General features: G+C 39.7%; 1 protein-coding gene across 4 annotated transcripts in view; it reads right to left on the bottom strand.

Annotated features, from left to right (window-relative positions):
* Positions 1 to 14,474, bottom strand: part of RYR2 (ryanodine receptor 2) — a 737,385-nt gene that overhangs the window by 374,483 nt on the left and 348,428 nt on the right. The window lies entirely within an intron of this gene.

The raw sequence follows: 14,474 nt of genomic DNA, 5'->3' as shown, positions 1-14,474 counted from the left end.
GGGGACAGCAAAACAAATTGAATACAACATGCTGACATCTTTTAATGAGAAAAATAAATGCTTTGGTCGACAATCCAAGAAACAACAGAACATAGTCTGGCGTGCAATAAGCTGTTTGCAGGAACTCAAGGAATCTAAAAAAAATTCTCTAAACTACCTAACAAAACAAAAAATAGCAAATATCTAAAGAGAACAAATCATTATAGGATATACAGAATGCCACATTATGCAAAGTAATTAGTGTTTCTGAAAATAAAACGAAAAAAGAGGAAAAATTTAAATACAGCAGGCCTGGAAAGAATTAATAGTAATTAGTATATTTCAAGTGGCCTTAAAATGAATCCACTTGCATTAGCTAACCAACCTTTTCATGTATGAAACAAATATGGAATAATATAAGCATAATTCAGGAATCCATTATGATAAAGAAATCTATGCTCTCTATAAAAATACCATAAAGTTCCCTTCTAGAGGAGCTGCAATAAAGTCTCTAGAATATTTGTATGATCAAAGCTAAATAACTTAATGCTATTAATAGCTTTACTGTAGGAATAAGCCACAATAGGCATGTGTTGGTAGGCTATTGATATATGCTTCTTTGTGACATATAAAATGGAAGTCCCAAAACCTCCAAGAAATCCATCAGTATCTAACTCCTGGTGTGGTTTATTGCTTTTAGAGAATGCTACAGTTTAAATTTTAAAATAAAACACTTTACATTGGTTTTATTGGGGGAAGATGTGTAGGTAGTGCAATGTATCATCCTACTATGAAAAATAAATGCTAGTAGAAAGATAAAACAATTGCAAATAAATGATTATGGATACCTTTTATTCATTTTTTTAATAAAAAGGTTTTTTTTGCTTCCACAGACTCCCAGCTCCACCCATTTATCCTCAATGAGCTAGGGCTGCTCTGTCTGTAGCAATCTATAGTGCAACAACCAATTTCAACGCATTTGATATTGAAAGCCCAGATTAGTTTTATTCCACATAAAATGTGAGTTAATAATTGTCACTGGGATTTTCACGGACTTCAGTGAGAACTGGATCAAGTCCATAGTACTGCTGAACAGCCAGCCAAGCTCACTGAATAGAGGAGGGTAAATCTTAGGGCCAAGAGCAATCACTCCTCTTAGAATGGAGTCCTAGTCACTGCACTATTAAGCCTGGAAATTTCAATGCACGACAGTCAGTACATTCCAACACAGTATTAATTCGGACACATCTCACTGCCTCAACTATAGTGTACATTTAACATCACGAACAATAATCCAACAGTACTTCACACATCATGAGATCCAGTATTACTAAGTTAGGGTTACTGTGGCAACCGTAACTTTTGAATTTCCAGGCTTGTGTGATAGAACAACACTAAGATTATGAATTTAATCATAATATTTAGGGTTTATTTTCCAAGATTTTGGTTTGTTTTTAATACAGTAAAAAAAGCCTATGCTGAAGAAGTAAACGATGTGGAAGGAGCAAGTATTATCTCCTAGACTCCATTTCCAAACCAACCAGCCACTCCTCTCTATCCATCACATGTTATTACTGTAGCAACTGAGCCCTGGATATCAAACAGAGAAAAAACCCTACAGATGCATATGCTCTCCTGGCAGCCATATCCTCCCATGGACAAGTGCCCTGCATTCTTGGACAACATCTCTGAATGTGCAACTTGATCACACATTGATTGACATATACCTATTTGTTCATGGTAAACCAACTGGGCCTGTCCCTCTCTCCTCGGAGCCACCTAACAGTGATCCAGTCAAGTAAAATGTGTTTACTGCTATGAGTTCCTCTAACAGAAACAATGGAAACAAAACATCACACAGATTTGAAACCAAAGATGTTTCTTCTTTTACATGATCTCTTCATCCACACAAGCAACAGTGGGATGTGGAAGGTTTTAATTATAAATGCTGGCAGGAGATTCTATCTTAGTGGGTCAACATGAAGTGGAAAAAGAAGCCTGAAGACTAGCAGATAATTTCAGTCAGATGCAGTAATCCCTACTGCATGAAATTTGAGACACCTAGAATAAAAATAATTGTTTTTCATGTGTGTCTTTAAAAAAGATTTCTCCATTATTTACTCAAAAAATCATCTCTGCTGTTTCCTGGAGACCATCATTTAGAAGATTAACAGATTTTCAGTCATTTTCAGTTTGCACTTTACACGTTTATCCAGTATGCTACTGTTTCTTTAAATTTTCAGAAGGCTTGGTTAATATCAGCTGGAGTTTATTCTAGAGTGAGACACTACACTTGTTTTGATTTATGCTCTGAAGAGACAGAATATTTGCATTTTCCACTCTGTTTCTTCTGTGATGTCTCTCAGTGCTAAAAAGGTCCAATCCCAAACACCTTCTCACTCACACAAATTCTCATCTTATAATTTTGTTTCAGTAATGAACTCCAGGTCAGGACAAAAATAAGGAATGGTTTCCCGGTACTGGTTTCTGTTTTCTTCAGTCCTGGTTTAATTTTTATCTAGTTTTAGCCTAGATTTTTTTTATATATATATATATATATATATATGTTTGACTTTCATTATCAGTTTCCAATTCTACAGCATTCAAGTATCTGAAAAATAAGTTTTAGAAACATTAATGAAGTAAGCTGCACAACACTCCCAAATGGCAGGTAAATAAGTATTATCATGAGGACACTGAGGCACAGAACAGTTACATGACCTTCCCATCATACAAAGCAAATCACTGGCAGAGTGAGTAAAGGCACTAGAAACTGCTGCCTCTCAGTCTTGCACTCTAACCACCAGTCCACAGTCCTATCAGAAACACCCTCTTCCAGGGCTAATTGCCATCCAATGGAATTTTGCTAGCAGCATTATTCTGGATACAACAAGATTGTTTTTAGTATACAATTTTTCCACTTAAGACAATATTCAGACTGAAGATGGGACAGAAATGAAGGCTAGCTTATTAAGCAGTGTATGTCATCATAAGAACATGACACCAGCGCTCAATGATCTGCATGCCACACATGAAATTTAAGGTTTGGGGTTTTTTTAAGTATCTATAAAGCTCTAAAATACTGGGTCACAAGATGGACTGGAGTGCCCAAGGGGACAGTCTGTAACTCTATGGTAGGACTGTTACAGCGATCAGGAGTTCACATTTATTACAGGGTTGGTGAAATCTAATTATAGAATGCACAACCAGTTTGGGGTGTCTGCTGTGATTCTGACCGTCTTCCCTGAGGCTGGCACTCATGATCATGAACCACTTCAGACAGCATGAAAGTTGAAATTTCTGTTTTTCCACTTTTCTATAAGTTTTAGAAGAATGATCAGGAGACTAAAAACTGGGTTTTCCTGGCTGGCTTTACCCTATACGTACAGATCATGTCCTTTATAAAAAGGGGTTTTTTTTATGTTTTTCTGCAGCTTTTTGGTGGGTTAGCTATTTTGTATGCACAATAAGGTCAGTTCAGATACAAGATGCTGTGTTTCATTTTAGCTGGTCACTTTCCTTAGCAGAAGGCTATGAAATCATAAAGCATGCATCTTATAGCACTGTAGGACAGAGGTTTTTAAATGGGGTGGCACAGAATATATTTAGGAGTGGGGGACAAACTTTAGGGAAAAAATCATACTACGCACATTCTGAGTTAGGTTGCCAGAGAGTGGCGGCTGCTGGCCAGGCGCCCCACTCTGAAGGCAGCACCATCACTAGCAGCAGTGGAGAAGTAAGGGTGGCATGGTATGGTATTACCACTCTGACTTCTCCGAGCTGGGCACCCAGCCAGCAGCTGCCGCTCTCCCCTCTGCCTTCAGAGCTGGACAGCCAGAGAGCGGTGGCTGCTGGCCAGGAGTCCGGGGGAGCAGGCATGGGCACTACAGACACAAAGAGGGTGGACGTGATGAAATAAGCTTGAGAACCATTGCTGTAGGACACACAGATCCATACACTCCACATCTCACACAAAGTCTATTATTTAAAGATAAATATTTGTCTGAAAGTGAAATTAACTTCTTTTCAGTTTTAAAGATTTCAATTACTTGTATTCCAGCCAAATTCTGTCTCATATCTACTTGGCTCCTCAAACTACATCCAGTAAGCCCGAGGGAATATAAATTACATATGGGAGTTTTAATATGACTTTTATATCATTTTTAAACTGAGAAGAAAGAATCTAAATGGCTTATCTTTACTTTGATTTTCAGCTCAAAACCCCAAGGCCAATTAGGATTCTAAGTGAGAGATTTGAGAATGACCTACTTCACATAGATATCTTAAATCTGGGGATAGCTAACATTAAAGTTTCCTAGCTTTCTAAATCATGATGGCACCAGCTTGTGATTTATAGATATTTACAAATTATTGCTAATCAGAATAAGAATAAAATAATTTAAAATATTTTATATATTGACAGATTTTCAAAAAATACTGTTTCTTATTATGAGAGATAGGATCAAATTCTGTTAATCGTATTCACATGAACAAGTTTATTGTCTACCATGCAAATATGCAAATAAGCAAGCACAATTCTGCCCAAAGTATGTCATTCTTAATAAGGAGACTGAAACGTAGAACTAAATAAAGCCAGGGTGATCATGGCTCTGCAAAATCTCAACAGATACTCTTCCCCCCACCCCGCCCCCCGCACAACCAAAATCAAAACAAGGGGTGATCTAAAACTGGATCCTCATTCTATTTAAACTCTAAAGTTTAGACAAATTATTCTGATTCCAGACTCTCTTCTGACAGTGTTTTGCCAAGTAAGGTGTTGTGGTGTTTTAAGTGTTACTGTTATTCTAATCGAACTGTCTGACATGAGAGAGTATAGACAATTCTAATTTAGAAAACTTGCCTGATTTCCAGGTAGAAATGATCACATTCCCCTGACATATTTTCTAAGTGGTTTACTTGAAGAACAAAGAGTCCACGCTCGAATATAATTGACCTTAAATAGCTTCTTCTGAAATTTCCTTTGTAATGCAGTTAGGATTCAGATAGAAGTGCTGAAAATGGCTTAAGTTTCAATTTGGTGAGCGAGAATACATCAGGGAATCACTGGAAATGTGTTTATTATGGTCCCAAATGGTTTCATGCTATCATTTCATGTAGTGGTGCTTATAATGGGAATATTAACAGACTACCACCTACGATCTTAGAAATGGTATTTTGTAGCCTAACTACTCTCCATTGAAAGGTATCACTGAAGAAATGGATGTTCTGTTTAGAACCATGCACATCTTCAAGTCCTGTGTTGTTCTTCTCACAGCACACAGTCAACTTGCGGAACTCCGAGACTGTGGAGGCTGTGAAGGTTAGGACTATAACAGCGTTAAAAGAGAACTGGATAAATTCATAGAGGTTAAGTCCATTAATGGATATTAGCCAGGATGGGTAAGGAAGGATGTCCCTAGCCTCTGTTTGTCAGAGGGTAGAGATGAGAGGCAGGAGAGAGATCAATTGATCATTGCCTGTTGGGTTCACTCCCTCTGGGGCATCTGGCATTGGCCACTGTCGGTAGACAGGATACTGGGCTACATGGACCTTTGGTCTGACCCAGTACAGCCATTCTTATGTTCTTATTTTCACTGGAAGAAATTCAAGAAAACATTCACTCCAGGAACATAACTTAGAAAATTTCCATAGTGAAGCTGAAGTAAATTTCAATCTGGCCAAGAGAAATTGCTATTTTTCCTTTACATATGGTACTTTGGAAAAACATATTGATTATTTTAGTGGAATACCTCATGTGATTATACTTTGGTTAAAAGATATAATTTCAAGAATCATTTATTCATTTTGTAAACATATCATTGCAAAGCATGTGGTATGTATATTTTTTGGCACACTTCAACAAACAAAGCTTAAAGTTAAGCACACAAGTCCCATTAATTTCAAACAAACTATTAACATGCTGAAAATTAAGCATATGCTTAATTGTCTCAGAGGTCAGAGCTCTTGGCAACTTGCAGAATTGACCCTCAGACATTATTCAGAAAAGTTCAAACATAAGAGTGAATTTGCAGATCATGTTGGAATCAGGCAGCCAGAACTAAAGTAACCTACTTTTTATAAGATCAGTTCAGAACCACCTGCATTTGAACTCTTGTACCACAAATGACAATATTCAAGACTTCTGTGGCCTAGCACAGAAGCTGGATGCATTTGATTGACTGATTGAAGGTGGGATTTTCAAAAGCACCTAAGTGATTTAGGAGTACAAGTCCCACTGAAAGTCTGTTAGGTGTTTCTGAAAATCTCACCCTTAAACTTTTATACAGTGCTTATCACTAGCTCCAAGCACATCATAAAAGCACAGAAGTAAACATTTTCAAAACAAAGATTTCAAAAATCTTTCCAGCCTCTAATTAGCTCCTCAATAGAATGAGTCTTATTATGCAACAGAATTGCACAGGCAACTTGCTAATAAAGACTCCTTTACAATTTATAATACACCTCTGACCCTTTACTACATTACCATAAATATGGATTTTCAAAGCTAAATTTTCAAAAGTGGCTAGTGATCCTGGATCACAAAAACATGATGATTGGAGAGTGCCCAACTTGAGATAAATTAAAGGGACCCGATAGGTGTCAGATACTCAGGCCCCTTTAAGGGGACTCAAGTTGTTAGGTTAGTTCTCATAGTGTCCTTTGGTCAGCAAAATAGCCATCAAATGCATTGTGTGTCTTCTGATGTCTTGTCCTGAACCAAATCTGGTATGTTACTAGGTAGGATGCCTGAGAGAGACAGGTGTCCATTGATGACATCCAATGATTGTGGTTTAGGTCTTACGAGCAAATGGGGGATTCAGTGGGATTCAAATTGGACTCACCTCCCCACAAAAAAAAATCAAGGGACCCAAAATCCTAACTTGTTTCTGAAAATCATAATCCCAGTATGCTACATAAAATGTGAAACAATCTTATAAAATTATTGCATTGTTGACTATTCAAAAATGCTTTCAAAAGAACAAATTGGTACTCAAATTCTATGCAATTTCTAAGTTTTAACAATATTTCCTGAAGGTGGAACATAGCTGGAAAGGGATCTTAACTGTGGCTCTGTCAATTTTTAAATGATTGATTTTCTTTTCACCTCAAGTCTCATACTCAAGTGTTCATGAAAGCAAAGCGTTGAAAGCACCAACCCAATAAGTATCCCCCAAATGGTGCCAACAACTTCCATCTTGTGCTGCAACATCTCCTACATATAAAGGACCTTGTCTTCCTTATGTGAAAACACCCATATTCTTCCAGTACTGCCAGCTCCAGTGATGTTCTCCAGTCCTTAACTGTAGAATCCCTCCACTAGTCATCAGCGCTCTGGGGAGCTACCTGTGCCCAGGCTGCAGCACAGACACAACAGTGCATCCTTAGCTCCATATATAGTTGCTGCCTCATATCCCCAGCTGCACCAAAGAGGAGTGCCATGAAGAGCCAGGAGCCCAGACATCTAGGGGCTAAGTGAAATCAGCACTGCTGTGGGGGCAGCAGGCAAGTGTGGATGGAGACAGGTGTATATTAGCATTTGTGCTCCCCCCACCATGCTGCACATTCAGATCTCCTGCCAGAACACCATTTTGATGTAGAAAGAGAGAATGGAAGTAAGAGAGGGAAGGAACTGACATGTTGGGGGCAGGAACAGTCACAGTGGGGTTCTGTGTATGGATGCATGTGAGAGGGAGGGTCAGCATTGGTGCCCTGGAAAAAAGGTAAGAATTATTTTAAAATTATTAGGATTAGGGACAAACCCGACACTGAAATCAGAAATGCACATTCCCAGCAAGGTCACAGGTTCTTATGATATTTTAACCCTAAAATGCAGTGGTGATGATATAAAAAGTCTTATTTTTTCCATGAGGATATCTCCACTGTCCACTACCAGAAATAACCCCTGAAAAAGCTGTTTTCAACATTTTGAGCCAGCTGTTCTCAGGGTGCAGTGGGACCAATGTAGGCAGATTTAGATTAGAGCTGTTAGGGATGAAGGTTGTCTTTTGCTATATCTGTAAAGTGTCTAGCACAAAGGAGCCCTGAACATAAATGGCACTGTGAATCACAGAACTGTAGGACTGGAGGGGACCTTGACAGGTCATCTAGTCCAATCTCCTGCACTCATGGCAGGACTAAGCATTACCTAGACCATCCCTGACCGGTGTTTGTCTAACCTGCTCTTAAAAATCTCCAAAGGTGGATATTCCACAACCTCCCTAGGCAATTTATTTCAGTGCTTAACCACCTTGACAGTTAGCAAGTTTTTCTTAATGCCAGCCAAACAACACTTGCTACAATTTAACTCCATTCCTTCTTGTCCTATCCTCAGAGGTTACCAAGAACATTTTTTCCTCCTTCCTCCTTCCTCCTTGTAACAACCTTTTATGTACTTGAAAATTGTTATGTCCCCTGGGTTTTCTCTTCTCCAGACAAAACAAACCCAATTTTTTCAATCTTCCCTTACAGGTCATGTTTTCTAGACCTTTAATAATCCTTGTTGCTCTTCTCTGGACTTTCTCCTATTTGTCCTCATCTTACCTGAAATGTGGCACCCAGAACTGGACACAATACTCCAGCTGAGTGGAGTAAAGTGGAAGAATTACTTCTTGTGCCTTGCTTACAACATTCCTGCTAATACATCTCAGAATGATGTTTGCTTTTTTTGTAACAGCGTCACACTGTTAACTCATTTAGCTTGTGGGCCACTATGACCCCTAGATTCCTTTCTGCAGTACTCCTTCCTGGACAGTCATTTCCCATTTTGTATGTGTGCAACTGATCATTCCTTCCTACGTGGAGTACTTTGCATTTGTCCTTATTGAATTTCATCCTTGAACTTCAGACCATTTCTTCGCTTTGTCTAGATCATTCTGAATTTTAATCCTATCCTCCAAAGCACTTGCAACCCCCTCCCAGCTTGGTATAGTCCACAAACTTTATAAGTGTACTCTCTATGCCATTATTTAAATCACTGATGAAAATATCGAACAGACCCAGAACTGATCCCTGCGGGACTCCAGTTTGCATGTCCTTCCAACTTGACTATGATGCACTAATAACTATTCTCTAGGAACGGTTTTCCAATCAGTTATGCATCCACCTTATAGTAGTTCCATCAGTCCCAGTGCCAGCCCTAGCACCAATTTAGGGATGAATTTGCTCAGAGATTGTAGCAGAAAGACACAGAAATTTTTTTCACAATGAAGAATTCAAAGTAAAGAATGACATATGAAAATGATGAAATTCCTGAAATGGATTGTAGGAAAATCAAGACTATTTTTAAAAGCTGATGCTAAAAGACAGAGCAATAGAGGTCATTTTAACATAGGTGTCTGCTGCCCTGCACCAGGATTCCCCCTCTTTTGTGAGTTTCCCATCAAAGGCAGTATTAGACATCACTGCATGAGGAGACTAGCATGGCTCAGGGTCCCAAAGTGACAACTCCATTTCCCTCACTAAAGAGAATCAAACTTCTAAACATTGGCATATACTGTCAGAATATCTAGTAAAATGGTGAAAGCATCCTTGCAGAATCATTCATATAAGTTGTAATCACCACCTGCTGAGACATGTCACTACTTGGTAAATGTTGTGACAGCTGATCCCAGTTCCTATGGTGAGGGCAGTGCTTGCATTGACATTGACTGAATATTTTCCCTTGGCATCTCAGGGACAGAGAGTAGTGGTGAGGGACAGGGATATGTATGTGTTTCTTATTACAAAGCTGGGGGGAAAACAGGCAAATCAGTTGCCTAGGGATATGTCTGCCTCCATGGCTGCTGCTGATCCTCTGAAGACTACTGAGGCAACAAATTTAACTTACACCAAGCAATGATCCATGACTGACATAACCTACAGTTTTAAGGAGAGCCATTCAGCAATGGAAATATGCTGTTTTGACACAAGAGTACCACAGAAAAAGGCTGAAGAGAACAAAAATGTTGTGCCTGTGACATGGAAATGTTACCTCCTGCTGTGTTTTCAAATGTCTATGAATCTGATGTATCTGATAAGCGTTGTGCAACATTCAGGGCACAAAGGAAAAGCACCAGTGCACTGGTGGCACTTTTGCTTTAATATGTCAACTGAAAGTATATATTGGCATATGGGAGAGGCATAAGAAACTATTTATTGGTGGAAAGGAGGCAGCAGAGGATGGAGCAGCAGGTTAGAATTCTGATCAGTCTTCTCACAAGACATTTAGAATCAATGCATGATGCAACTGAAAGGTGGCTAGTTATGCTGCTGCCAGTTCACAGACCTTGTTGCTGGTACCATAAATAGTGGTACTGTGTATTTTATACATTTTGTTGGAGCCCCTTGATATGGTTTGCACCCCAGTACTGGGACAAATAAGATCAAGTTGCCCAATACCTCAGAGAGAAACAATGTAACAACCAAATGACAAAACAAGAAGGGATGAAATATGACTCAAACCAACCATTTAAAAATACAACCAAGTCACTGTTATTATTGCTGTGATCACTCTAAACTTCTTCTGTTCCTAAAGCTCCTGACTTCAACAAGTTGCAGATTAATGCACAACAATACCAGAACCGCATGTAGGTTTGTATGAAAAAAGTGCACACCTTGATGACAAGTGCAGTTCCAGGTTTCCATATAATCACAGATTTGTGAACAAGTAGGCAGGGCAAACTGAAAACATGACATGACAATCACAGCACGCTGAATGTTGTTCAGTTCCATTACCCTTCTGCTCCAGCCCGGAAGTCTTATACACCTCCCTCCCAGAGATACATTGCCTAAAAGCTATTGCTGATCCCACTGCTAATGATCAACTCTCAGAGTGCTGCATATATTACTGTAAACGCCATTATGTCCATACTCATTGTGAAAAAATAATGAAAAACACACTCAGGAACACAGGAATTGCCGTATTTTATCAGACCAGTGTGTCACAACCAGGACATGAATGATCTGACCTACTGACTGGAGCAGAAATCAGGAGTCAGACAGGGTTAGGTTCAGGGATGCTGACACATGTCCGGCTTAAAGTGGTCTCCACCATATACAGAGGTTACAGTTTTGTTCAATGGCTTTCAAACCCACACTGTACAAATTGTTCCAACGTCACTGGTCAGGTTTCCAGGAAATCACAGTTCACGACAGGCCAGAGGACAAATCAAGGTCAGGTGTCAGTCAGGGTAAAGTTACCAGGAGATCAACAGCAACCAGTAGGAGCAGGTATCTCAGTGGAAGCAGTCCAAAGCAGAGACAACCTAGCTGCATGTACTTCTTCTTGTTTCTGTGCTAGGTTTATACAGAAGCTGCCAACCAATCAGGACCCCCAGCATTCTGCCAATCGGATTCTAGGACTGGGGTCCTCTATGGAGTTCAGTTCCTATTCTGACAACAACTAGCAGGTCACTGAGTGACAGGTTGGAGCTTACCAGTGCTAACAAGCCCTCTGGACCATGATGGTTCCTGATACAGAGGTTGTCAATTACAGTAGCTAGAATCAGATGTTTCAAAAGAGAAAGTACAAGAAATCCAATACTAGATGATTATATAATAACCTGACTACAAGAAAAGTTTTTTTCCCCAACAAAAAGAAGTTGGTGGTTGGCTTATGTCTTTAATAAGGTTAATACAACTTATATATTTTAATCTATGTTATATAACTGTGATGTTGTTATTATCCATATTACACCAAATAAGTGTTAATAGAATAAGTTAAGACTGTTAATGTTGCTGTCATAAACAGATAGTTAAGGGTTAATATCTCTTTTACCTGTAAAGGGTTAACAAACAGGGACCCAAACACCTGACCAGAGGACCAATCAGGAAACAAGATACTTTCAAATCTAGGTGGAGGGAAGCCTTTGTTTGTGGGTTTTGGGTTTTGCTTTGTTCTCTCTAGGCTCTGAGAGTGACCACACATACCTACAAGCTCTCTAATCTTCTGTTCCAATTTTGTAAGTACAAAAGTAGAAAGACGGGAGGGGGAAGGGGTGATTCAAGGAGTTGAATCACAGTGGTCTCCTAGTGTATCCAGGGTGGGAAAGAGCTGGGAGGAAGAAAAGGAGGAGGGAAGGGAAATGGTTCATTCCCCTTTGTTGTAACACTCAAGGAATCTGGGTCTTGGGGGTCCCCAGGGAAAGGTTTGGGAAGACCAGAGTTTATCAGGTACTCAGAATCCTGATTGGTGGCAGCCTATCAAATCTAAATTGGTAATTAAGCTTAGGGGAATTCATGCTAGTACCCATATCAAAAAGAAAGAAAAAATAAAAGGTTTATCTCTGCAATTTAGATGGTAAAAAGTTACAGGGTCTTTCAGTTTATAGACAATAGAAAGAAAACTTTCTCCAGCAGAAATACAATTTAGAATACTTTCACCCAAATACACAGTAAAACTCTACCAGCCAGATACACAGTTGCAAATACAGAAAAACAATTAAAAAGACTGAACTGTCTTTCTACTTTTATACTTACAAAATTGGAACAGAAGATTAGAGAGCTTGTAGGTATGTGTGGTCACTCTCAGAGCCTAGAGAGAACAAAGCAAAACCCAAAACCCACAAACAAAGGCTTCCCTCCACCAAGATTTGAAAGTATCTTGTTTCCTGATTGGTCCTCTGGTCAGGTGTTTGGGTCCCTGTTTGTTAACCCTTTACAGGTAAAAGAGACATTAACCCTTAACTATCTGTTTATGACAGTTGCAATGTCCGACAACCAAATGTAAGGAAATTCTAGAATTAAGACTGCCTGTACACTGTAATTTGGCTCTCTTGTGTATATGCGTTATGATACAGTCTTTAATTACATGGCCATATACTATGCCATGCCACCCTTGCTTCTCCACTGCTGTTGGTGGCAGTGGCACTTCCTTCAGAGCTGGGTGCCCAGCCAGCAGCTGCCACTCTGTGGCCACGCAGTTCTGAAGGCAGAGCAGCTTCTCACACCCCTCCCACCTCTCCAGAATACATTCCACACCACCTGCAGTTGGAAAACCTCTGTTCTAAGGTTTTAAAAGAATTACCCTGAATGCTGGTAAGTTAAAAACAAAAGTATGTTGAGCTGGAAGAGTAACTTTAATGATAATGTGAATCCCATGTTTAGTTTATTCCTTCCAGGGGAGGTAGAAGCAGGGATCCTTGGAAGCACAATTCAGCAATCAAAGGTGCCCAGGTCCATCATTAATAGCTTCTCTAGAGAAAGTGCCAGTTGGTCACCCCAGACATCAAGATGTCCTGGGCAGCTGGCACAGGGCCTAATCAAGATAGTAAGGAAATTAAGTAATTACATGGGAAATAACTCAGATATACCTGCTTTGCTAGACTGTAAGCTCTGCAATTTATGACCCGCCTATGCTCCTTCCTGTTCACCTTGTACAAGGCTAACTGGGAGGGGTGGGAAAATGCTCAGAAAGTAAAAGAAAATGTATGTATGTATCCAAGATAATCCCAGTGGTTAATACTTACAATATCGCCTATGACTGTGTTAATTTATTAATTTCACTTTGGTTCTGTGAATGCCATGTTACATTTCAACCTCCACTTTGAATATAAGCTTCACTGTGGCTTTGAGCATTTATTTTTAAGTGGAAATTTAACATATTTTGGAAAGACTATGTAGGAAGCTGTGACAGAGCAATCAAGAGCTATCAACACTGAATGTGCCTACCCTAGCGGAACAATGGATTTGCTACCAGCAGAACCACTGACCAAACAGTGCTCTGCCCAGAAGCCCTCAGTCATTTCACCACCAGAAGACAGACAATCAGGCTAAGAAGGATGAGGAGGACACTCAGGAGGACTGCATTCAGCAGTTCAGTTTTCCATACATCTGCAACTCAGCTGTGCTTTTCAAGGCTAAAGTGTGTGTATAAGAAATTCCTTTGTTTAGCCTGTAATTCCTTGCTTTACTGCCACAGTGTCCATGAAGAGCATCACTAGGAAATCAGAGCTCCCACAACGAGGTGGACTCTGAAGAATGTATCTAAGCAACTGGGGCTCTGGGGAGCTGTGGCACTGGTTCCAGAGTCAGACTGTGGGCTCCTACTGCTGAAGTACGGTGTCATGGAGTCTGCACTTGAGAATGCATATGAGACTCCCTTAAAGCTAGGAGCAATGATCAGTCTTAGCCCAGACCCAGGGGGTATTAGACGCACATGGGATCAAATCACAACAGACAAGTGCTTGTTCAGAGAGCGAGACAGGACCAGGTTGTGACACCACGCACTTCAACAACACTCAGGTTTACAAGCACTTCACATTAAGGATAAAATTAACCTCAGTTCAGTAGGCCACTATAAGGCGTATGCACCACTTAAGTCCCTCTTGGACTTTACACTGTCTCTCTGCACTGGGGTAAGCTTCACCCAAAAGGATTTGAGCAAAGCAAACTCAACTTAAGTCATAGGTGCTTAACGATAATTCTTAGATGCATGAGGGATTCAGTGGTTGGAGAAGAGTTAGACTTTTAATGTTTAATGTTTAATGTTTTAGTTATATTATTTTGTTATTTTGAAA

The sequence above is a fragment of the Gopherus evgoodei genome, chromosome 3 (genome assembly GCF_007399415.2).
Source record: "Gopherus evgoodei ecotype Sinaloan lineage chromosome 3, rGopEvg1_v1.p, whole genome shotgun sequence".
Lineage (NCBI taxonomy): Eukaryota > Metazoa > Chordata > Testudines > Testudinidae > Gopherus > Gopherus evgoodei.
This window is presented reverse-complemented; position numbering and strand designations above follow the sequence as displayed.